Consider the following 26,233-nt stretch of genomic DNA (forward strand, 5'->3'; position numbering starts at 1 on the left):
ACCAAGCAGAATCTTGCTTTGCAGAATTTCAGATAGTTTTTGGTGTGCAGCTGTTTATGGGCTTTGCAGTAGCTGAGATTCCTCATGAACCAGGAAATACGGAGACAGTACAAATTTTATATCCCAGTAGCATGAAATGGAAAAACCTATTCAGGTTGAGGGATAAAGTATGTAGATTCAGAAATTCTACATATTCCTTATCTCTTCAAGGAGACTAAAGCTGATCAAATCCTCAAGGTTTTGTTTTTTAAAACACAATCTCATGCAGCTTTGGGTGCAGGTCGGGACATGAACTCCAGGTTAGCTAAGTCTATTCAACTCAAAGGATAGTTGAAATAGCAGGTCACATGTCCTGGAAAGAACAGGGCTGGAAACAGGAAAATAACTTCACTGATGACTAAAGCCTTCAGGCAAAACAAATGACCTTTATCCTTTGGAACCCAAACAAAAAAATAAATCTTGCTCCACATTAGTGGCATATAATGAATAAACTAAATAATAATGATGACCCTCTGTAATTTCTTGTAATTTTTTTTACAGAATATTATTTCTGGCATACCTCTGAATAAAAGAAAATAGTGGCTGGAAACAAAGAGCTGATATGAGAATGAAACACTTTCTTTCTCTTCTCCTTTTGAAACTGATTTAGGTCTCTTTTACACAGCTGGGACTTAGCACTTAGCTGTAACTAAGAGCAAGTGTAAGAAATGAGTCATATCAAAATTTCCACACTGATTGACTGTGAGTAGCCCACTTACTCGACCAGCCTAACACACTATTATTTTTAACAGGGCTGACAGGGGCAAGTGCTGGGCTCTGTTGGGATTTGCCATGTTTATGTTGATAAAACCCCTCCAGCTAAGTCTAATACTTGGAATTTCTCGGTTCTTGCCAGTAGCGCTGTCAGCCCAATCATGCCTGGTCCCCAGCTCAGACAGCAGCCATAAACAGTGTCCTGGAGCAATCTGGAGTGTCAGAAGCCAACCAAGGAGCAGGGGTCTGCTTGGTCTAAACACACAGTGTCAGGTTCATCTCAATCTATATGGGAAACCATAAAGGGCTTCAGCTTCCAAACTTAGGGCTGTAACACAGGCATCTGCTTTTGCTGTCTTTCGCCACAAACCCCCCAACTCCCTCAGAAAGAGCACCAGATGGAGTCTGTGACAAAGGCGCGAGTGTAACTGCCCATACCACGAGCCACTGAGCAGTGCTGAGATGAGCACAGTGCCCTGGGTATATAACACAGCATGGAAATACCACTTAACCTGGCCAGAGCATTCAAGGAGCAAGGGTAGAAGAAACACCATACAGCCTAATCCCCCTTATTTGCTCTGCAGTACAATCCATCACCCTAAGACCTGAACCCTAGAGAAAACACAAGGGCTGGAGCACTCTCAGCTGAAAGAAGGTGTGCTACCAGCAAGGTCATCAGATATTAAACCACCTTGTATTAGCCAGAACATACGTGCCTATCATGCCACCTCAATGGTTAAGCCTTCATGATGTCAAGACAACATGACAAATCTGCACTTATGGGCCCTTTTTAAAGGCTTCAAACTATGTCATAAAGAAAATGGTGACAGGGTGGTCAAGGCATCCAGGATGGATGTACTTGCCCATGACACAGTCAGTTAGACTAAATTAGGCTATTGCAGAGTGCTGGTGCTTGACAAGAAACAAAGAAAATTATTCAGGCAGTCCCAACAGGAACTCAATTAATTATTAATAGGGACTTGTTATAGCTGACATGTACTGCATTAGAGGAAACCCCAGTGGTTTAGTGTGTGGGTGAGATATTCACTTCTGGTTAAATGAGCCAATCTGGCCAATAAACTTTGGCAGCTTTTCTTGGTTGGCCAAAAGCAGGGAGAAAATCAAGGAGAAAAATCAGTCTGTTTGAACTACTGACCTTATGACAAAAAGTCTAGACTTTCATTGTCTCCAATACTTAAAGTCTTAAAGTTTATTAAGCCAAAAAATATAATTCAATGGTTAAAAAGAAAAAGGGACAAATCTTGAATACTTCTGGAAGAGTTCTAAGCAAGTATCTCCTTTTCCTTTCTTTTTTTTCTCCTGCTTTGGGATTTTGATAAAGGGTAGTTGGCTTACAGGCTAGAATATGTATTTTTCTCTAGTTTTTTCTCCAGCACCATGAACCTATTTGGAACCTGGCTGAAGATAAACATCCTTATTCACAGACAAAATTGGTAGGCCAATTTCTGATATGGTAACGATTGCCAGTCACAAGCATTCAGACAGTTTTTATAAAACCTCTACAGATTCAAAAATTTTCATGCGTCGTAGCATGGGGAATTATTCAGGAGAAAATTTGCAGCTAGAGATCATCATAATTTATTCTTCTCTATGCAGAGCTTCAATGACTCCAATGAGAAGTGGAAACAATAACTCAGGGAACAAGAAGAGGGGGACCAACAAAGGTGATTAAAAGTTACTTATCAATCAAAGCAGGAATACACAACCACAAAGCCTTTGGGCAGCAATATATACAAATACACCAGCAAACAAGAGAGTGAGATCACAAAAAGTGTGCTAAATGGAAAAGGAGCTAAAAAGATACAGAGTCTGTAACCAATGTCAAAACAAGCTTCACCTGCTCCTGGACGAAGTGCCACTGCACAGGCAGATATTTGCAGACAGGTGACTGAATTTCCAAACGTTCTACCCCACAGAAGGGCTCCAGACTTTGTTCTCTAGACAGTGGCTCCATCTCGCAACTGCAGCCAAGAATATAAAACAGGACATGCCTAGAGAGAACAGATTTCTATTTTAGGATGAGGTTTTCCTTTACATGGAGAATCCTTGCAATTCAAAAGCCCTCTAAGTAATAAACATAACTGAGGCCATAGTTAGCTGGAAGTGGCTTCCCATGGGGGGGGGGGGGTTGGGCAAAAATTCTCCATCAGCTGCTGTTGTGAATGCTTACCCCTCTGAAGCGATGTAAGAGTTACTCCACTGATTTTACTTTTGCAAAACACCACATTCAGCTTTCCCAGTCAAACTTTAAGTCTTTCATACAACCTGTGAACTGGGCACCCTCTCTGTACCTGCAACCAGCCACGTGCAGTTTTGGCTTGGAGAAGTGTGCAGGCGTGTGCTTGCTTTCCTGCTGTCTTTTCCAAGCACCATCCTTAAGCCTTTCCTCAAGGCTAGGATAACTACACGTTTGCAGTTTCTTAAGGTTGAGATTAGCCTGGGGCAGGTGGCAGGCCTAATAATCACCTTTGTGGTTAGATCTGTGACCCTTAAGGATTTTTTTTAATTGCAAATGAATTTCCCTACTATTGCACCTGCAAGTAGTTCAGCTTCCCAGAACCTAGAAGTCTAGAGGAAGGAGACTCCAAAAGCATGTTTTCTTTGTAGACACAGTTGGAAGTGTCTCTGACAAATAATCAGGTTTTTCCTCAAATACTGAAGCTCTCAATGATTTCTGAATACCACAAATATTGGCATGCTGCCTACTGCTTCCAATTAGCTTCTAATTACACAGTGTAATGTATGGAATATAATGCAAGAGGCAAATTTGTCCATTAATATGAATGTGATGAGACCACAGAGAATGTGTCTGTATGAGCTGCTAAACTGACTTGAGAGTGATTGATCGTCTTCATTTCAGTTTTATTCCCAGTGTTCAGTGTTGCTTGGTTTGAGGTTTGGAATTTAATAAGATCTAGAATATTAGATCTGAAAGCTTTCATCTCATCTGGATTTCCTGGAATTAGTTTAAGATTTTAAATAAAAAATGAGGAGGGGGAGGAAGGCAAGAAAGACTCCCAAACATCCAGTGCTAGAGCTGTACTATTTTGAAAGATTCTGAGAAAGATGTGTGGAAGTTGAAAATGCAGACAGGTATGGTATCTGCTAAAAAAAAAATAAAAAAATACCTTGCCCAAGCTCATGGACACCCCTAAGAGTGAGAATGCATGAACAAAATGAGGCATGTTTTTAAGCAGAAAGCAAGCTTTGGGAAGAATTAAATACAAGTAACCTTCCACTGCCATTATGTTGGTTTCCTATGGGAATTAAGGAAAGAGAACGTGCAATCCAGGGGCTGAGTCACAGAATCAAGTCTCTGTATTCTAACCAGTAATCATGTTCAGTGGGGTCAGCAATCAATGGATGCTCAATCCTAGGTCACTGCACACAGAGAAAACAGTAGAAATGCCAGAATTCTCTGAGTCATGAGTGATGGGAGCCTGGGAGAAGCATAGGAGAGATATCCCTGTGTGATTCTTCTCATTCTGCAGGCACTGGCTGCCAGGGCCAGCCCCCTGCCCCTGTACAGTTCCACACACACTGTCCTGCACACTGATGGCACAGACGACCTGCTCACCAGCGTGGAGGGTGGGGTGGAAAAGAGACCTCAGTGGAACTGCCTACAAGGCTGTCCCCCAGCTGGACATGTCCTGCATGCCTGCCCACATCTGCCCAGTCAGAGCCCCCCAGCTGCACCCAGGGCCACATCCTCTGCCAGGTTCTCCATGAGGATCTGGTGAATCTCTGCTGGGATGGTGGCTCGGTCCCCTTGCTTCGCACCAGTGGCATCGGCTCCTCTGCAGTGGTTGCCAGGCAGAGGGCTGGGAGCTGCGTGGCAGCTCTCCAACCTGGTCACCCCAGCAGTTCTAAACCTGGCTGAGTGCCCTGACTGCCTGGCTGGCACAGGAAACCAGATCCCACTGGAGCCAAGGGAAGTCAGGCCCATCAGGAGAGGTGCTAGTGCCCATTTTGTCAGTGCCTGCTTCACATGCCTCAGCATGGACAGGCTCCCCTTGGCTGGACACACTGCAGAGCTGGCCCAAGTCAGTCTTGCCCTGGCTGACATCTCTCCCACAGGCAGTGGTTGCCTTCAGCTTCCTCTCCTTTCCCCACCAACTAGCCCCAAACAGCCTGTAGAGCCTGCTCCAGCTCCCCTCTGTCCCCTCTCCCTCCATTAAAAGTATGCAGGGAGCTCAAAGTTCCCTCCAGGGTTCTCCATGCTCTCCTCTGAGAATCTGCCAGCCCAGGAGAAGCAGCTGGGCTCTCAGTGACCCAGTGCCCCCCCAGCAAGAGGTGTCCCCCACTCACCTTTGGGGCTACTGCATGTGCCTGAGGTCCATCCTACACTCTGCCCCTGAGCTGAGGGTCAGGAAGGGACAACACTGTCTCCTGCTTGGAACAGCTTTTGCAAAGAAATGCAGAAAATATCTCTTAAACACTGTTTTCCGTCAGAAAATCTTCTGCAGATGGCAAAGGTGAAGCAAAAAATGAAGTGACTTTATAGAAGTCACTGAAGAGGATCAGTTTGGAAATGATTCTGTGTGTTCAAACTCTATAGACACAGCAATCAAGTACTTACGAGATTATAAATAGTAGGTGAGAGGGTGACATTTCTCCTTTAGAAAGAAAAACATATTTTGCCTTACCTATGCTGTCCTTCATAAAGTTATGCTGAGAAAGATCAATTCAATGAATTTTTTCTGCTGCTTTCTTTGAAAAAAAGTTCAAACGCACAGAGCTGCTTGGGATTATTTCCCCCCTCTTCACTCAGTACTACTGAGCCTGTTGAAAAGACTGAAGCCTTTGTCAACATGCTCCAGGTTCAGGCAGTCATAGATTTTATTTGGAATTAAGTAATTTCATTTCTACTTGAGATGAGGTGCATGGTTATTTACCTACCTCTTGTCTGCAGAGACCTGTTTTCTTGTAGTCTAACTCTTATATTGGTTGCAGCAGTGCACATAGATTCCTCTTGTTCCAGTTTCTCTTCCTACTTTTTTCTCTCCTCCCGAGCAAAGCAAATACTTTCAAGACAACACCTTTTATAACTTATATTCCTGTAGCAGCTGGCAAGGTCCTGAAGTTTTGGTTTGGGGTTTTTTGCGTCATTCACAGGTCACAACTGACATACTCTGTGCAATTTATTATGACTATAACACACCCACTGCAAGTCACACTGCGACTGCAGTCAGGTCATGTCCCTGAAGATCATTTACCCTCCAGTACTAATATCAAAAGGTGCTTTGGGAAATCTTTCCTGCAAGTCCTTTTCCTTTGACCGCTGATATTACACTTGTACAGATGACTGATGTGACATTCCCATCTGTGCTTCCAGTACCCTCTCTTACCCCCAGTGGCATTAGTTCTGACAGACGTTGACACGCAAAAGACACTGTGCTCAGGAGTTAATGAATCTGAGTGCCTTGCTAGAGGTGCTTTCAAAAGAGGGCAGACAGTGAGATGAAGGAGAGAGCAATCACTCTGCAAGGGCTGAGCGCCCTCTGAGTGGAGGATATGAGACACATGGGCCCTTTTGGCAATCTCGGTCAGCGCCTGTGCAGCCCAGCTTGCACAGCTGGGCCTCGTTTATAATTGTGAAAGGATTTTTTTTTTCCTTGGTTGGTCGGCTGGTTGTTTTACTTTCAGATCACTTAACAAACAGGAAATGAAGAGGACATCAAACAAAACGCAAACAGAGCTCCACACATTACACTGCTCAGCTGGGAAGCTCAGTGTGAGCCTCATTGAGGGGTGGGAGTTCCAGGGGCTGTACATCCCTAGCTGTGACCCATTTCTTCTCAGCCCTTCCCTTTTATTCTGTGACTATGAAAAGGCTTTTTTATTTTACCAGCATGGGGAATCCTTTGTTTCAGCTGACTAAAAGCCAGACCACTACTTAATTTAAAACACAAATGGAAAGAAAAGAGAGTAAGAGAGAGTTAATGAGAGCATTACAGCCTTCATTGCCTCTGCAGACCAAGACAGCAGGTGTTAGGATGCAACTTTCAGCATACTGTCACCATTGCAATTAGATGGGATTTGCAGGAGCCCAAACCAACTGCAGATTTTTCTGAAGCCCAGGATAGAGATCAGATTTAAGGATCTGGTTTCATCTTTGGTTACTTTTAAAAGGATATTTCTCAAACAAACACCAGAAATCCACACAAGCCATTCATGTTTCCTCTGCACCCCTCCCACTCACCCAAATTTCTAACAGCTCAGCTCAGTCAGACTTTGAAACCACTCAAGAGGAACATCATAGTCACACAACTCCCAGGCCAACGAGAAGTGGGATGGGTCATAATAACCATGAACAATCTGTTCCCAAGAGATCTCAGCAGTCCCACCAGTTCATATTGCCCAGTTACATTTCAGACAGACAGCATGGAATATGCCATAATGCTAATGAAAGGAGTTGGTACAAGTCCTTCCTGTCTGTGGCACCTTCAGCAGACAGGCATCTCCCTACCTTAGAGTACCACTGAGAGTCCATGCTTGGAAATTGCTTTCTCTTCTCCAGTTCTATTCTCCTGGCCTGAAACCTGTGTCAGAGCACAAGCACATTTGTTAATGCAGGGGAAAGCAGAGTGCATGGAAATGTATTCTTACTTTTCAGACTCTGATTGCCACATTTTTGTGCTAGCTTTAAACCTAAGGTTAATGCTAGCAATTAAACAAACAAGTCCTATTACAAGTGCACCATTTTGGTATATTAAATTAATAAATCTATACTTAACATTACTGTTTAGTCATAGATATATATATTAGTATTTTAAGCACATACTGTATAATTCACCATGGAAGGAATTACTTAATATTCATCATCAGAGTGAAAGGCAGAGCAGGCTGTGATGCCAGGCTTTAGCCTTCTCTTCCACCTGAACCTGCACCACAGCATGGAGGGCCAGAATTTGTGACAGGCTTTTCTAAACTTCTCCTGAGCAGTAAATATACTCACAGCTTGTCATTGGAGAGATCTGAGAACAGGGGCAAAATGTGAGCCCAGAGTAAACACAGCACAACATCACAGCAGACAAGCAACACAGTATTTATAACCTTATCTACTCTTATTAACAACACTAGAAAACTTCAAGGGTGTTTTTAGGTTTGGTGCATCCCAGGCTGCAAAGCTGGTGCTTCCTTGGGCACACTCAGCTCTCACTTCTCTAAACACACACTGGCTTTACAATTCAGCTTCTTGTGAAGGTGGCCAAGCCACCTGGGTGTGAGCAAAAGCAGACTTTGCCTCACTGTATAGGAAGTATAGCCTGTGTAGCACAAGAACATGACAAAGATTTCTCCAAAGGCTTTGTTGTGCTGCTCCATCCTCATGGCAACATGACTGGAGCCACACCTAGGCAGACAGTCTTTCCTTTTAATCTATTACATGCTCTAGGCAAGTTATCAGTGTCAGAGCTTCCTGGCATTTGTGACATCTTTGAGGGATTCTGCAGCACTCAGACTATAATGAAGGGAACTGGGATCAGAACAATAATAAATTTAATAAATGGATCCCCAGTTAGTCTTTGTTCTAGGCTTAATGAGCTGTAATAGGCACTACAGAAAACAAAGTTAGACAACACAGAGCACAGCATTGACCTCCCCACTACATTATATGTAATATTTAATGGTCTAAAGATCTATAATCTAAGCTTAAAGATCTATATCATTTTGAATGATATCTTACAAGGTTTTGGTTAAGTGCTCAAATATGTCATCAGCACATATGATGGACAAAATCACATTATATCACAGCATTCCTTACATGTGAAAGGTATTTGCCTCTAATGTAGCCAAAACTGAACCTGAGCTCTGTTTTCTCACTGGTAGTGCAGTTTTAGGTTTAAATCTGATGAAGATTTCTTCATGTGAGAAACCCTCTGGAAATCAATGGAGTTACTTGGAAGTAAAAAAAAAAATCAGTACAGAAGGATGCCTAATTTGCTGAAACACTATGGATGGCAGGACTGGGGTGCACACTCTGTCAGTGTTCCCATCTTCACTGTTTTCCATTCACAGGTTCAATGTCAAGTGGAACAATTACAAGAATCTAAAGGAAAATAAGGCCAACTCTCCAGTATGAGCCCCTGCTGGTTTAGGTAAACTAATTAGGTATAACTGACATTTCTTTGGCAGACAAAGCCCAAAAGCACAGACTTTTAAAGTCTTTTTGCTGGCATGGTTTATTTCACTCAACAGAACTGGTAAACTTTATTAGCAAATGCACTTTTCCTTCAGTAAAAGATGAGTCTACACAAGGACTGTTCTGTTAGCGTAGCTGTGCTGGCAAATCTCTTAAGCAGAGACTGATCCCAACAGAACTGCAGATGAAGGCCAAAGTTCAGATTCATAAATCAGAAATTACTGGGTACCAGCTGAGACCTAGTAGCTGCCTGTGAGCATGCTTTTGACTAGAGACAATAGTTTTAACATCTTTTACTGTAGCTTAAATTGGCTTGCTGTGAACTAAGTAAAGGTTCACAGGCAACTTGCTGCATTATAACTTGTTAAACCAAAGTAAAGTGACCCAAGCACATGTAGAGCAGTCAGCTGAAGGGAATACTGCTCTTCCCTCTTCTCAAACCTGACACAGAAACAAAAGAACCAACACTAGCATGTACTGACACTGCCTGAAGTACACATTCCATTTTCCATCACTCAAATCCTACTAAATCATCAGACCAAGATGGTCTCATTTTTTATTTTGTTGGTGTTTTTTAAGCCAAAGCTGTTGAAGCCTACATTTTGGCCCGATTTCTTCTGCTGAATCTGATTATAACTCTCAAGTGACAGAGACCAAGTCTTCCCCAGTGTTTATATTTTACCAAGCAGACTGTAGACAATCAATAAATCAGAGATCATCTCAATAAAAGTTTGTATACATTTTATTAAGTCATTTAAGTGTGTGTGTAAGTAACTGTATGAACAGTCTCCAAGTGGAGCACTGTGAAACTCCATAGCAACACTAATGACATCAGGGAAAAGAAAGAGCCTTTGAAAAAATAGATAGCTGGAGAGGTCATGGCTTTGAGCCACACTCAATCTCTCAGCATTCAGCATAAAACATACTGTTCATTCCCCCAGCTGGTGAAGAACTTGATAGACAGAAGACAATTTAAATGAGGGGTGATGCTCTCCTTCACATCGATGCCATTTTTAAACACACAGTTGCTTCCCTTGGGGTTCTTCACCTGTGGTAACTCTGGGAGAAAACCTGGGCAAGGCCTTGGCTGGCTGCTCTTAGAAGCAATGATTAGGACAGTCAGTAACAACAGTCAAAGAAAACCCAGTACATAATGTTGGAAACAAGTTCTTATTCCAAAGAATCACTCTTTGCAAAAGGCCTTTTCATACAACACCACCAATTATTTCAAGAGTTCAGAGTCACAGCTCCTTAACTTGAGCAGAAAAAAGAAAACAAATGTCTGTAATTCTGTCCTTGCTCTTGTCAACCTCACATCTGCACCATGGGCACCTCTGTCCTTTTGGTGCAGGTATCACCCCACAGCTGTGTATAAGCCCTGACTGGCTCCAGATGTGAAGAGCAGTTGAGAGGATGTGGATCCACAGGTTGAACTGGGGCTCAAGCTTCCTGGCATTCCGAGGCTGCTTGCTCTTGTGTGGACACTGAGGAAGAAGGATCTGTGTAACTCAGCTTTCCCTGCTCACCCTGAGCTGCCTGTGTGTCTGGGAGGCCCTTAGATAGCTGATTTGCAGGGAAGCCAAGCACTACATCAGCACTGCAACACACAGGGAAGCACCCAGGACTGAAGTGTCACTGCTGTGGACTCAGGGGTGACAAACTCAAAGTGTTCAACAGCACAGCTGCCTGGAAGGGACAGAGTCTGCACAAGAGGATCTGTGCTCCAGTCACCTCAGGAAAGGAAAAAATAACTCAACCAGGAAAACACTTAATCAAGCTCATTGAAAAATCCTTCAGACATTTTAAATAGTGCTTATTATTTTTAATATCTGCATTTCAGATTTTCCTGTGAATAATGTTATTATTATTCCTATCGCTTAAGAAGTAGAAAGGGACATAGAAGAGCTAAGATATTTCCTGATCTGTTTTGTTTCCCTTTAGATAAATAAACCTGCAAACATTTCAAAAGATACTCTGAGTTTTGTTTCCAATACACATCACCCATGTCATTTCCTCTCAGAAATATATTTGTGGAATGCTCAACCAGTTCCCATATTGACATCCATAACAGACAACTTCTGATTTCAAATTAAAGCAGTCAGTGACCAGCTCTGCACATGACAGGACCTTATTGACACATAGGAGATACTTCTTTCACTGTTATAAATTCATACACTTCTCTTCTGCAGGCTGTGATACTTTTCCTATGCTACTGGTACCCCTTATAGAAATTGTTTTGCCCTGGTACAGAGCTGTGTCAGTAAAAACCCATAGTACAGGCTGAGCCATACTGGCAAAAGAGTTTTTCTGATGGCTCATTTTGCCTTGGAACAAACAAGTAGTGGAGCACAAGCAAGTCCTTGGGACTGATTTAACCTATCTAATGGAATAAGTACAACAGCAGCAGCAAACCCAATTAGCTGTTTTACCATCTGTTATCTGGATGCAAAGATTTGACTTCAGGATATTCTGCACGGCCACACTTTCCAAATGGCTCGCCCAGGATGCACACAGATGTCAGCCAGGGCAATCCTCAGTCCATCAGCAAAGCTGATCTACTTGCTCACAAGAGCAAACAGCCCAAAGATCACACAACTCAATGCAGCAGCACACCCTGCTGCTGAAAGGCTTACCCCTCCCTTCATCTTGCCCTCTACTGATGTTAAAAAAGCAGTTATTGCCATGAAATGTGAGCATCAGAAAAGAGAGCCAGTGTGCTGGATTTGAAGTGCACAGTCTCAAGTTAAAAAGGCTATTGTTAAATTTGCAGACAGTTTAATATTTCTGTTATTCCAAGGCATGTCAAAGGAGGAGATGCGAGGTCATCAGTCCATATTGACAGGTCTCTGACTGAAAAACCCAGGTTATTTTGGCATGCTACCTGCTTTTGTTCAGTAGGATACTAAATTTATTACATATTGAGATCAGTTTCTTTGTAAGAGAAGGATTCCTTCAGGAAAAAATAAAAAAGAATATAACTAAAAACCTCACTTCAACTTTGAATTTCCGGAGTGGTTTTGGTTTGTTGGTTGGTTTGGTTCTTTTAAAACCTTCTGTAAAACAAAATCAGGGGAGGAAAGGTCTCCAGTGCTCATAAGATGTGAAGGTAACCTTCAAAATGTGAGTCAAATATAACCTATGCAGTAATGCCTACTCGAGCTGCCAAAGAGCTCAAAGCAATAACACATTAACTGTCCAGTTCTGCTTCTATAACAATTATCCACACCAAGTATTTCATAGCTCAACAAATACCTGTAAGAGGAACAGGGTAATTACTCCAGGGATGTGTAAAATGCAGTGTTGTCAACCTCAAATACTGAAAAATGTCCCACATAAATTCCACTTCCCAAAAAAGACAAAGAACCAGGTAAAAGAGATGAAATAAAATACTTGTGGGCATTGCTTCATGCTTTGTAATTTCAGATCTCTTGCGTACGCTGAGGTCAAAGTTTCAGGCTTTTATCTACATTCAGAAATGTAAGAAAAAAATATTAAAGTCATCTTATAGCCATTTGACTTTTAAGGGCAGAGAGAAATACATCACTCTCAGGCTCACAGTTAACTTCTGAGAGAGATGACAAGGTCAGCAGCAACATACGACCAGTATCTCTTTTCTGGTGCTGAGGACAGCAGATTCTTGGGCTGTAAATCAAGCTGACAGATCAGCATCACTTCAGCATATGCTAAACTGGTCCTGAAAGTTTAAATCCTACTGAAAGAATGTGAGGATATTTTGGTTGCACAAGTGCTCCATTTATTCATCACATTTATTCACTTACTCTGGTAAAGACTCACCCCTGAAGCCCAGTCTGCTAAAGATGAAATCATTACTGTAAGTCATCACCTCTTCCTTCACATCGAAGGACCTCATTCTTGTTACCATATATTTGTGTCACTGAAACCAATGACAAATGTGTGCTGTGTGATTAAAGCCAAAATGCAGTCCTGATAACCAATGTAGGAAGAAATACAATCACCACAACACAAAAGAGAACCAACCCATGAGTCCATAAGAGGACACAGAGAAGCCCCCCATTTCCTGGCTTACTTTGGTGAAAAGAAAAAAAAAATCCAGACTGTTAAAATACATATTGTACTTCTCAGCCTTTCAGCCCGAGGGAATGAATGCTAGAAGCAAACAGCGAAAGCAGAAACGTCAGTAACAAGAGCTGTGTTACAGTCCTGCTTTTAAGGACAAGCTTTGATCCTGTGCTGAGTGTGGGGAGATGAGAGGACAGGGTGGTGTTCCCATTTTTGAAGCACAACATGGTGCAAGCTTCCTTTGCACTGAACAAGCTCTAGATTTGTGTCCAGCACAAGGCACTGCCATGCTCAGAACCATACAAGGTTCCCACCATCCTCCCTCAATGTGGTCTTTATCTCAGAGAAACTCTTGAATCCATAAACACAAGCAAAGAAAAGGCAGTCCTTGTGGCTTCTCTGCAAGATTTCCTCCAAGTCAGAGCCTGGTTTAATTTTCCTTCACAGTAACATAATATGTGTTTCTGCCCCTAGTTATTATGGAGCGCAGGGAAGGGAGAGGCAGAAGTGCAAGTCTTCATACAAGCAATGCTCTGAGCAATGTTCCTCACTGCCCTTCTGTGGCATCAGGCATTCATTAAAAAAGTCTTGGCTGTGCTCTCTTGGTTGTTAATAAAGTGTGCTGTGTAAAGCTATGGAGTCCTGCTCCAGGCACAACTCCTCCTACAGCTCGTCTTTATTGAATTCGGTTCCATTGTACTTATTTTTTGTTTGCACAAGGACTTCTGCAATTTCAAAGGACAAAACTTGTGTAGCATTTGTAGCATGGTGGCTTTCCATTTGCTCTCCTGAGTTATCCAAGTTCAAGCTGGATAGACTTGAGAGACAATCTATCTGGTTACAAATTATTGTGTTCTTCACTGAACAGCTCCCAGTGGAAAAATTTTAGCTGAGATTCAACAGTCTGTTGTAATTTTTCCTTGATTTTATGGCGAAAAAGATGACGGAACCAAGCTCTTCTATTTTTCCACAAAGGCTTCTTACCACTAGGATTATTCTCACCATTACAACAATAACAGCAGCATGGTAAAGAACTTTGAGAACTTTGAAGAAAGTCATTTTAGATTAACCAAGACTGGAGAAGTCTGGTGCAGAAACCCTGCCACCACTGTCTTCCTGTCCCTAGCGTTGTGCATTCCTCCTGCCAAGCCTCTGCAGAATACCTTGAAGAGAAGGCAGAAAATGGCAAGAGGTTGTCCTGCCTACCCTCTCCCATACCAATCCTGGAGCAACATGGAGATGTTGGCTTCTTGTCAGGACCCTCTCACCAATGTTACACACACAGCAAGAGCTGACTTTTGCCTCAAGAGCCAGCTCTAGCTAAAAAGGAAAGCAAAAAGCATATTACCCTGCTGTTTCACAGAGAACCAAAGTTAACACAATGTATCATCTCAAGATGAAATGTTTGCAGCCGTGGGATCCATCCATCTTCTCTGGGAACAGTCATTTTTTGCCAGTCTCACTTGTGTTGGTAAAAAGGGGCAGCAAAGTCTTTTATCTGAAAGCACGTTTCCCTGGAGATCAAAAGTATATTCTTTAGTTTTCAAATCTTCCCTCTTTATCCTCACAGTTCCCATATACGGGAAAAAAATGGCAAAACATTAGTGAGAGTATATATAAATCACACCAACCACTGATCCTCTTATCCAGTAACCATAACACATCATACATTGAAAGTCTTTCTCAGAGAGAGTAAAATAAATTACATTTTGCTTGCCAGCATACAGAACCTTATGTTGGTTATTGTAAATTACTGAAAGCACAAAGGTATAGTCTTTGTGTGCTCTTTTTAGAACATGGAATATGAACATCAAAGGCAGCAGTTACCGAAAGTGCTTTTTCTCTGCCTCTGCCAATAGGCTGATCTTCTCCCATCCATTACCAAGTTAAAAGAAGCAGAATTAGACAAACCATCTGAAAAAAAAAAACCACTTGTTACCAAAGATAGTAAATTATTTGTGCTATAAATATCACCATAACCAAATAGTTTGGCATTCATATAATTAATTATAGGATAAAAGCCTAAATAGACCTAGAAAAAAAAAAAAAAAAAAAAAAAAAAGAAAAAGAGGTGAAGAAAATTATACGGAATTTTTTCAGTATTCAAGTTTTTAAAAATTTTATAACCTGCAGTTAATGAAAAGAATCATTACTACCATCAGAATTTCCTTTTTAAACAATAAGAGATCATAATTCTGCATATGAGAAAATGAGTCAATGTGAAATCATCCTACCTTAAAACAAATTTTTTTTCCCAATATGTTGTTAGTGTAAAGGAGACCTGTCTCTTACTCTAAAAATGGGATAACATACACCAAATCACAGCGGTTTTGTCAAGGGATTCTAGAATAAAACTGACCTTTTTGCATCCTTCACTGCAAAAAAACTTGAGAATTTTTCTTTTTCTTAACATGAAAAATGACACAAGCATCACCACCATAAGCGTTTGTCCTAATCAAACTCACAAATTTATTTTAATTCTGGGGTTTTCACAAAGCTGCTCACAGTCGTACCCCACCTGTAGTTCCAGGGTGGTCTCAGAAGACTTGCACAACTAAGGCTCAGGTAAGAAAGCAAAGCATCCTGAAGCTACTTCATGAATTAACTTGTATGGACTGTTTTTCATCATAGCAGGACAGAGAATGCCTGCAGGTTTTGCTTTAGAATAGATTTTCCAGACCAGCCGTACTTTTACTTGTGGGTCTCAATCTTCTCCCAACACATGAACTAGATTCAGTTCCAGCTGAGACTCTCCATTCTGTTAAAACTTCTTTCAAGCAACATGTAGGACTCATCAACTCAATAATTACAACAAGTAAACCAAACTTCTGATCTGTGTCACTCTAAACAGAGAACACTTAGTATCAGTGCTTACAAATGCTGCTTTGAACATGGTACAGAAGTCAGAGGAATGAGGAGTCACAAGCCACGCTGACCTCTTCGTGTAGAGCAGGACTTGCCCCTGCCCTCCCTGTGTGCTCAGCACAGAGAGGGCAGATAGGAAAGTCACTCAAATGAGAAAAGAATGTCTCCTCTCTTTGTCAAGAGGGCATGTTAATTATGTTTCTCAGTTTTAAAATGCACCAAGATGACTTTGTTTTATAAATGCTATGGAGCCTGAGGCACATTTGTATTACAGTTGGGTGCTTATATTGCATATTGTACTTTTAATTGTTCCTTAGAAGATCAAGCATTTTTCCACTGAGAAATCTAATACATTATTATTATTATTTCTAATTCCACAATTATTTGCATCACTGTGGTGCATGTCAGCCACATGACTTGTGTGTATCTTTCTTTTTCTTCCTCTCTCAAAGGATTCTGTTGTTTGGATTATGCAATCATTTTGCTAATACCAGGACAGATGGCCACAATGAAAACACACAGGGTACTCTCTCTGATAGATACTTGCCAATATCAACAGGAAAGAACAGAATTAAATTCATGAACTTCAGAGAGAAAGCACAAGCTTGTTCTCGAGCAGTGAACAGCATAATGCTTTCATGTACACAGTAATAGCCAGTGACAATCTACAGATATTGCAGGTTGCAAGACTAGAATAATTCAAAATAGGGTCTGAAGTAACCTTTAGAGGTCATATCACAGAGAGTTGCAAATGCCCTGTTTGTCACAAATGGCAAAAAGGTCAGATGTGGAAATGATGCAGGGTAAGAATCCAGTGCTTTGCTATTCCAGCCACCCAAAAGGTTTCCCAACATCAAACTTATATTGCCACCCGCCTGCTGCAATTCAAACCCACCGTCTCTCACTCTGCCCACTATTTATTCACCTAATTTTTCAGCAGACTGTTACGGTTTGGAAAACTGTTCCTTTATCTCCCTACTGCCACCTCTAACCAGGATGAACCAAGCACACAGTGATTTAGCTGTGCCCCCCCCCCAGCAACACACCATCAATACTATTCCATGCCTTGGATGCTGAGCCCATAACTTGTGAGGGAGCTCCGGGGCACACAGCTAAGCCTGCATGTCTCATCATATGGTGGGAGCAGGGGAACATGCTTTCCTACCCAGTAGAGAGACAATCCAGACTTCAGCTTGAAAACTTGCAGATTTGGCTGCTAAACTCACCAGACCCTGAAAGGAAGTCCAATACATCTGGAAAATTTACATCCTCCTGACACTGCCTGTTCCCATGATGTCGCTGCTCGCTTTCAACCAAGAGAGGCTCTTAGATGTCCCTCAGTAACACCAGGAAATCCATCTCCATCACCACAGAAAGAACTTATGGCACAAAAGGTCACTAAAGAACAGGAAGATTTAATAAGACACCACCCCCAGTGAAAAATATAATTTTTTTTTTTAGAGACTGAAAAAAAAATGGAAAAGTTAAAATTTCCATCTGACACTTCTGTTACCAGCAAAATTATGATGTTAAATGGGGTGTTATGAAGCCAGCTACATTTCTTTAAGAATGAGTCTATGCAGCAGTGGGGGAAGATAATGGCAAATTCTTTTAACCTTAGCACTATAGTATATTGCCCCTATATTTGTGGTTAATGCTTAGTTTTATACCATATAGTGCTTACTTCAAATGCCAGAGATTAGTGTGGCCTTGTGTTAACTGCCTGGATCTGTGACTAATAACTCTTGTTCAAGCTAATGCTTCCTTATTTATTTATAATAGTGATTAATCTGTCCTAGTAGATGTCTTAGTTTTGAGAACAAAGATAGAGTGCTGGAGTAGAGAATGATTTGAGAGGTGCATCATGATTTGAACACATATTTGAGATACTCTCAGGGAAAGAAGATTCATCAGAAGATCCAGGACCATAATAAGGAATTCTGGGGAATGAGATGTTCCCAAATGACCACCAAAGACCCTCAAAGCACCCCTACTCATATTCAAATAAATTCACTAAAATAATGAGCACATATGAATGTATTCAGGAAAACTAACGAATATGTAATATAAATGTGATGAATATATATCAATTTATTAACTATAACCTGGTCTGTTAGGTTGCTGCTCATGCATCCTTTGAGGAGTAATTCCCATGCATCCAGAGCTGCTAATAAAATAATGTCAGATTTCTAACCTAGCAAACTGGTTAGAGAGTTTATTTCCTGGTTTTCAGTGACAGGGGCACTGCTTATATTGGAAAGCTGAATGCATGATGAAATAAAAAGATAATCTTTGCTTTTTTAAACATGTGGTCTCTGACACCTGGTAAAATTTTGTCAGAGTTTGCTAAATCCAGAAATCTCAAAATAATAACTGGAGGAAAGTGCAAGAAGAGAATTAGTCATTGCTAGAGAACCCTGCATTTCTTTAAACCAAGTGACTAAGACCAGATCCTGCTCAGGGCAATATTCCTTGTCTTTACAATCAAAATGCAGATGCATACAGTAAGCAGACACTCTACCAAAGCTTACACCTATATATTACATGAACCTAAACCTCAAGATGAAGTGTGAGGTATTTCCAATACCTCAGAAATCTCAATATAGATCTCCCTGGTGTTAAGCCCAGTGCTCACCTGCCCTTACAAGTGTACTCTGATACAGTATTTGCTAATATGACTGTATTGCTCTCAAACAGAAAGGGGTAATACAGATTTGGGCATAGTGGAAGTAAAATTACACTGTATAAATTTTCAACTACCAGTCATTCAGGGAATTGTCTCTGCACTCAAACACAAGTCTTTAAAGTTTTTTCTTATACTACTTAGCAGTTAAAGCAAAAAGCATTAATACAGAGGAGACTCATCCTCAATTTCTGTGTGAACTGGATCAATATGTAATACATTTTTCTGAGACTACAGTTCAAGAAATAAATAGCATTTCAAGCTGTAAATAGTACAAGGCAAGTTGGGTGTACCAGGGAAATGGTAAGGTCCAAAACAAGAACTCCTTTGCATACATGACTGTAATGCCCCACATACAAATTCAATACCTAGAATAAAAATTTGTCTCAATTTGAAGTAAGACAAGGGAGTACTTCTGTGTTCATTAAAGTGGATCACATTAACTAATGTCAACTTTTCATGAACCTGATCTTCTACTGGAGAAATCTAACCATTGGCTTTTGCTATTCACGAACAGGGTAGATTTTGAAGAGCAAGTATTTGCCAAACCCAGAGACCAACCTCTGGTAAGAGACATGCAAAGGTCAGGGTTAATCAAAACCTTTTCTCCAAGAAAATAGGAATGACACAGCCTGTGTTCATCTCAGCAGGCATCTTTCAACACTGGACTATAGCTAATCCTGTGGTAAACACCTACAGAGAAAGGTAAAGTCCTGAATTCATATAGTGTGTTCTCAGAAGAGCTCAGGCAACTTTCCAATAGGATCTAAAGTACTTGTACAGTGGTGATTTATTGCTGACCAGGAATACTTTTTCCCAACTTGACATTTTAAAACAGATTTATTATATTAATTTCCATGCCAACCCAAAGAAAATGTCACAAACTAAACCAAACTAGAATCTTGAGAAAAATTGATTCTGGTTCCACATTTAGGTCCTTCATTCATTTATTCCAGCTGTCATTCCATTGTTTGTCTCATTTTTCATTAAAAATGGTTTTGATGAATGCACATTTTATAATGAAAAAAGTTGCAAAAAAATGCAGTGGTATTTTTATTCATATTACTTCTAAATGATGTTGAGTAAAACAGAAGGATGACGTCAGCTGAGTTTATTTTCTCCATCTGACTTTGAAGTTTTATGTTAGAGTTCTTTAACGGAAACACATGAAAAATCAAGACAACTGATATGAGTGAATACCTTCCCTAAATGAACCACTTCATCACAGCTGTTGAGCACTGACAGAATCCCACTCATTTAATTTGAACAAGCAACTCCAAAGATTTCAATCATACATGTTGAATACAGCCATAAGGATTTACTATACACCTACAACACCACTGCTGGCAGTAGAAGTGCAATTTCCTACAGATCACACAATGCTTCTCCCCCAAATCTACCAAGAGAAGATTCCCATAAAGGTACTTGCTAGCACTGGGTCTCATCTCCCTTCAGCAAGTTATAAGTAGGGCAAAATGAAGATGTATTTCCCATGTAAATTAAAATTGTTCTTATGATTGCAATATTTGTGTCCCTAAGAGAAGAAGAGTGTTTGAGGTGGGTGGATAAACAAATATTCTAATCACATTCTTTTGAAAGCTGCAGTTTGATTTCAACATCATTATGGTTTTTTCTTTTTAATTTCTTCTCTTAGCTCAGTGGGAACTATAAAAAAACAACAATAACATGTCCTTGTAACTTACTGCTGTTCGATCTGTAATGATTTATTTCTGTGTTTATTTTCCTTGTAATAATGATTGTTTAATAATTTTTTTTGTTGCTGTTTTCACAGTGCATTTCAGGGAACAACGTTCACTTGATTTCTGGCTGATGAGTGATTAACCCAGGGGGAGTCAATCTGCAAACCCCACAAGCCAACTGAGTTACATTCACTCATGCTTCTAGTAATGTTACCACACTTCCAGTATGGGTTCCAGCCATGCATCTCAGAACACCAGTGGTGAGGAGGATGGTTGCAGATTAATATGTCTCTGTGTGGTGGCCCAAGACCACACTGATACAACGCAGACCACAGGCTACATCTGGTTCGGACATACTGAGCCTGCTTATGGCCCCATGTCCTTCATATGAATCCACCACTGTGGCATCTTTATCTGACTGGTGAAGGATGGACAAGCTGGCTTTCCAGAAGCTACAAAACCTGTTATCTAAGCCTGGACTGTGGGAGAGGTGAGAGGGCTGGATGTGGGCTCAGGACGTGGCATGCAGTCTAGAAGCACCGTCAGGCCAGCTGCATGGTGAAAAGGCCTTGAGGATGCTGCAAGACAACCACCTGCTCTCTGACTTACCAAAGTACTGTAGGTATCTTCATTGACTCCTGGGGGACTAAATGCAAAGGGATTTAGGAAAGAAAAAAGCTTTGGGAAAATTTAGGAAAAGATCTCAAAGCAGTGTCAACTTGCATCTTATTCTGGACACTGCACTTACATGAGGGAAGTGCTTAGGGGCTAATTTGGGAATGTTAAAGTTATGAAAACAGCACCTCTGGACTTAGCTTCCTATGTAGTGTAGCTACTTTAAATATCATTGATTTTGCATGGGCATATTGTCACTTCCAGCAGTGACATGTTACCAGAGCTTTTAGTGGTAGCAGAGACACTCTCTGCAGTTTTTTAACTAACATAACCATATTCATTTATTAGATTTATGGCCTAACCATGCAATTACTTTTTGCTTTACAAAAAGTCATTACATTTTATCATCTACACAACCCGCAAGGGTCTGATGCCTTCCTAATGTTTCCCTCTCTCAGTCAATGACAGAAAAAACACAAAAGGACTTGAGTGGAGCTGAGTCCTGGATCTGAACTGAGAGAAGACAATAAAGAGAGAGAAGCAACAGCAGGACCCAGTGGGACTGCGAGACACAACAGGTTGTATTTCTCTAGTCTGATCAGAGGTGCCTTGCTTATCTGGTCAGCAACATCCACACCTGACAGCAGAGGAGAGCCCAAGGCAATTAAATCATCATGTTTTATGAATCTAGGTAGCTGGTGAGAGATGGAAAGCCCCATTAGTGCCCTGAGAGCAACACAGCCACCTCTTGGTCTTCAAAGAACGTACACCCATGATACCATCCTGCTCTAGGTCTCTGATGAAAAGCTTCAATTTAGTCCTTAAGCAGGAACTACATGTTTTCAGAATAAAACTTTAAGAGGGTTCAAGCTGCTACACAAACTGAGAGCAACATTAAGCAGAAGAGCAAGATTTACAATGTTTGGAAGCGAAGAAATCCTGAAAAAATGACCAGAGGGAACATGGGAATGTCAATAATGAGCATCAGGCCAAGAACAGCAAGACCAAGACTACAGAAATGAACTAAGATAAAGACACTCAAATCATCACAGGCAAATGCACAGTAAGTAAGTAACAAGCAAGTAATGCTAGGGTGACTGCTCACTCTGCATATTTATATTTGTCTTCACTCTGTATTCACAGAGCTCTTTGAAATGCAAGAATAAACTTCTGGGAGGCTTAAAGGATTTAGCCATCAAGCTGAAACAAACAAAACACTCCTGTCTGAGGAGGAGCAGTAGATAAGACTAGTTACAAGAAATGCTTAAACTAGTTATTACAAAAAGAAAAAGAAAAACCAATAAACCAATAAAACAACAACAAAACCCAAACACCCAAACCTCCATCCAAATCTCCACATCTTTTTCCTTGTGAATATTGCTGCCACTCCACCTGTTCTGTGGGGCTTGGTATCCTAAAGAGAAAAGAGAATTGAAAGAAAGAAACACAACAAGAACTGGGGAGAAAAAACTCAAAAGGGTGCTTCTGGTCATTCAAGCTGTCCCTTCCACTCAGTCACTTTCTTTGTGCTCTTGCTCCTGGGAATTTTTAGCTGCAGCTTTGAAACACACAGGAGTGCTCAACATCAAACAAACAGACCACATGGACACATCCCAGATATTACCACATCACTATATTACAAATATTCAAAGAAGTTTACTGCCCCTCCTCACTTCACCATTATCTCTGCCCTCCATGTTTCCAAAAAAGGGCTGGTGGAAAAGATTAACAGTGCTGAAAATATTCCTCATCCAGAAAAGATATAAGAGAGCTTGAACTCAGACAATCCCTACTTGATATTTTTGCTTGTTAGGAGCTGGCAAGAACCTGAAATTTTAGATGACAAAAACAAACAAAAAAGAGATATTTGGAAAGTAATCAATACAATGAATTCTTCAGATGAGAAAGTTGAAGAAGAGGAGGAGAAATAGGTCCTAAATAAGCAGAACCAAGAGAATCATAACCTAGAGGCATGCAGAAGTCTCTCTTTTAATTATGTGAACAGATTTTTTTCAGCACTAACCATCTACACTACTGCCCAGTCTCTACCAGACAGAAGGAATGCATCCATTTTTCAAAACTGTACTTATGAGTATGGAGAAAAAAATCATAGTGGGCAAGTCCCACATGATAGGAACGTTACATTCCAAAATATGGACAGTGTACAGCCAGATTTCATTTCCTCTGCCCACATTTTAGTTGTATGTAGTTAGCTCTTTTGTGGGGGGAAAAAAACTAACAAAAAAAAAAAAAAGCCCACTTGAAACACACCAAGATTTGGAAACAGTGTCTCTGCCAAGTTTAAGTACACACACAGAATGAAAGCTGGATTCAAGCCTGTTTAACAGGCAAAATTATTTACCAATAAAGTTCCCTTCCTTTCTAACACCTCACCTGAGCACTGCTTGAGCTGCTCTGTTTTCTTATCACATCTGAAGGATCCAGTTGTTAAAAGACCCTTGACATCTTTCACACATCCCTTTTTGAGGGAGTGGAAGGAAAATCTATTTCTAAGACACCTCGTTATCTACTCTTCACTGTCCCCAGAAGTGGCCTAATAATTCCATTTCAGCACAATGCATTTTGCATGTTGGTGTTATCTGATAGTTCTTCCCATGTGTTTTTAAAGACCTGTTTTCTCTGGTTACTGAAGACTGGCAAAAGGCACGAGTGACTGGGGAAAGCAAGCAGTGCACAAAGCCAAGGCAGAGTGACATTCAGACTGGTCACATACTATCTCTCTTTTAAGGTAGTCACCCAAAATGCACCCTCTACTCAATTGTTTGCCAATCTCCACGAAGATCCATTTCAAAAGCCCTAAAAGTAAAGAAATACAGTAAGTTCACATTTGCCAAAGCAGAGCATAAGAATATATGGTGTTATTTTCTCCTCCAAACGAAAACTCTGGAAATTAATGTTATAGCCCATCAAAATGGTTTTGACAAAATACTTTTCATTAAATAAAATTTGTTTAACAACATTGTGAGTTTAGTTAGGGTAGGTATCTGGGATCTCAAGTGAAGTCATAAAGACCCCAAATTAAAAAAAGTCTGACATTGGGAATCTGAAAATGGATGTTTCAACAGCTTTACTTCACAGACAGTAAAAGGTTTGATCTCGTTCCAATGGAGAATTTCAAACCTTAGAGGCTGTTGCAAGACAGAATTTCTTGTTCCTCAGCCAGCTCTTGTTAGCATAGTCATAATAACCATCATCAGAGATTTATGTAGTCTTTTATCCCCATAGAACTTAAAGCAGTTTGCAAGTGACTGTGATCATAAAAAGCATGTATGAAACAATCACACTCATACTCCTCACTGAGCAAAAGAGGTTGGTCTGCACTGAAGCATGGCAGCTGTTGAAGAAAGCACAGAATTATGGTTTAAGAATAAGTGTGAGGAAGATACAGCAACTAATTGAACAGCAGAAGGGATTTAAGTAGGCAACTTCTATAACTGAATTTAGCTACAAGATGAAAGCAAACAAGTAAGAGGTCTTGACTGAGAGGATGACATGTGCATCATGCATTGTCTCAAGAAAGACTCTTCCCCTAGAAGCCCAGTTTCAGTCCCTAAGCTAAGTACCACGGGCCTGGTTTCACCTGACGCAACAAAACCTCAGTCAGACAGGTCTGTGCACACAGTTCACTAGCGTCTGGAGAGGTTACTACTTCACCACGAAAGGCTTCTCCAAGACCACCAAAGCAGAAGTGCAATGTCATCATAGATCATTAACATGCTACTGGATTTTTTTTAATGAAGTACTGTAAATACCAATCTGTGCAGCTATTTACACAAAATTCGAGGCATGGTTATCATATCTATGAAGTTAAACAGCAAGAGAAGATGATGCCAATTGACATGATTCCAGATAGGTCGGAAAGGCATTTCTCATTCACACAGCTTTAGAGGCTCCACTCTCTCACTTATGCCAATCTCATATCATTTGAGGCTTAAATTCATGAAATACTCCTGTGAGAGCATTACGCTTTAAAGATTATTGTGTCAAAGAGCAAAGCAGAGACCTCTGACAAGGAAGACATTTCCAAGAACTTGGTGAGACAAGTTTCAGCAGAATGCACAGCTGATGAAGCAGAGCTTCTGCAGAGAGAAAAACAACTACCTCTGTTAAAAGCAAAGACAAGAAACTTGTGAAGTGCTGCAAAGGAGAAATACAGTACTTACCAAAGTGGCAAAGTGCTGCAAAGAAGGCTGACAGGAACTTTGCCGTTGTCGTGGTTGTAGGATATCATTATCACTGCAGTGAATGTTTGTGCACTGAAGGCAAAAGGGACAAAAATAATAATGTAAAATATGGCAGGTTTGGTGAACGAGATGCTGTATCTTCTGAATATGTCTGAATTTATCAGAAATAATTAATTTCTTTTTAATTTTAGAAAAATCACTGATAACTAGAAACCTCTCACATCAGGTTTAGTTGCAATTATGGAGTCACATGCAAGCTAACAAATAAAATCTACTAAAAAAGCTAACATTTACATTTTAGCCTTTTTTTGTTACTATACCACAATAAAGGGCACAAACTAGTTAGATTTGGTCATCTCCCCAGTGTCCTCAACCAAAGGGTAATTTTTAAGAGATTTAAAATCTTCTCAAATAGTGGAATAAGCTGGGGTCATTACAGAGACAAAAAGCCACTCCTGCTCCCTAACTGATGCTGTCAGGTGTACCTTGGCAGGAACTGAGGCCTGAACCCATAATGTGGGGTTGTTCTGCTGCATCCCCTGCCACACACAGTCTGGATACAAAGGTCAGTCATGGCGTCATTACAGCCTACTTTGCTCAAACCTACCCAGCGAAGTGTCCTTGGACTCACTCTAAACCCCACACTAGAAGTCATCACACATCTGAAATGGAGAAAAAAAGAAACAGTTTAAGCAAAGCTGAGTACTGGTAGCACTGGTAATCTCTGAACTCAACCAGGTTCCAGAGAAGGGTTCCCAGGTGAGAAGGGAGCACAGAATACAGCAAATGGGCTTAAAATTTCTTGATGCAACTCAATGGAAAGAAGACCCTGAGCAACATAAAAAATGCTGGGTGTTTTTCAGCTAAAGGCCTCTCAGAGAAAGGAGCACAAACGTGTCTCTGTTCATAAAAAGACACTGTATCCTCCCGCACTGTGTTCTCATAGGAGGTTGGGAAGTTCCCAACAGCAATAGTGGAGGATGTCCAGCGTTTCTCACTAGGCTCTTAAGAAGTCTTTGCTAGTGAAATCCTCAAGGAAAAATTAATAAGGCTGCTTTTGGGCAGACAGAGAAATCAAGTTCTGAATGGATACTTCAGGGGTGCACAACCAGGCTTCCCTGTCTGCAGTGAAGTTCTGTTCATCATATACCCTGTAACCTACACCAAACTCTTTCTACACCAAGCTATATCGTAGCAAAGAGGGCTT

General features: G+C 40.9%; 1 long non-coding RNA gene across 5 annotated transcripts in view; it reads right to left on the reverse strand.

The window, feature by feature from the left end:
* Positions 1-26,233, reverse strand: part of LOC113950617 — a 105,823-nt gene that overhangs the window by 70,534 nt on the left and 9,056 nt on the right. For all 5 annotated transcript variants that reach the window (XR_003528803.1, XR_003528806.1, XR_003528802.1 and 2 more), the window contains exons 2-3: positions 25,634-25,688; positions 25,006-25,098 (exon numbers count right to left, since the gene is read on the reverse strand). This is a non-coding gene — a long non-coding RNA (uncharacterized LOC113950617). The remainder of the gene's footprint in view (positions 1-25,005; positions 25,099-25,633; positions 25,689-26,233) is intronic.

Source organism: Corapipo altera, unplaced genomic scaffold, assembly GCF_003945725.1.
Source record: "Corapipo altera isolate COAL_440 unplaced genomic scaffold, ASM394572v1 54, whole genome shotgun sequence".
Taxonomy (NCBI): domain Eukaryota; kingdom Metazoa; phylum Chordata; class Aves; order Passeriformes; family Pipridae; genus Corapipo; species Corapipo altera.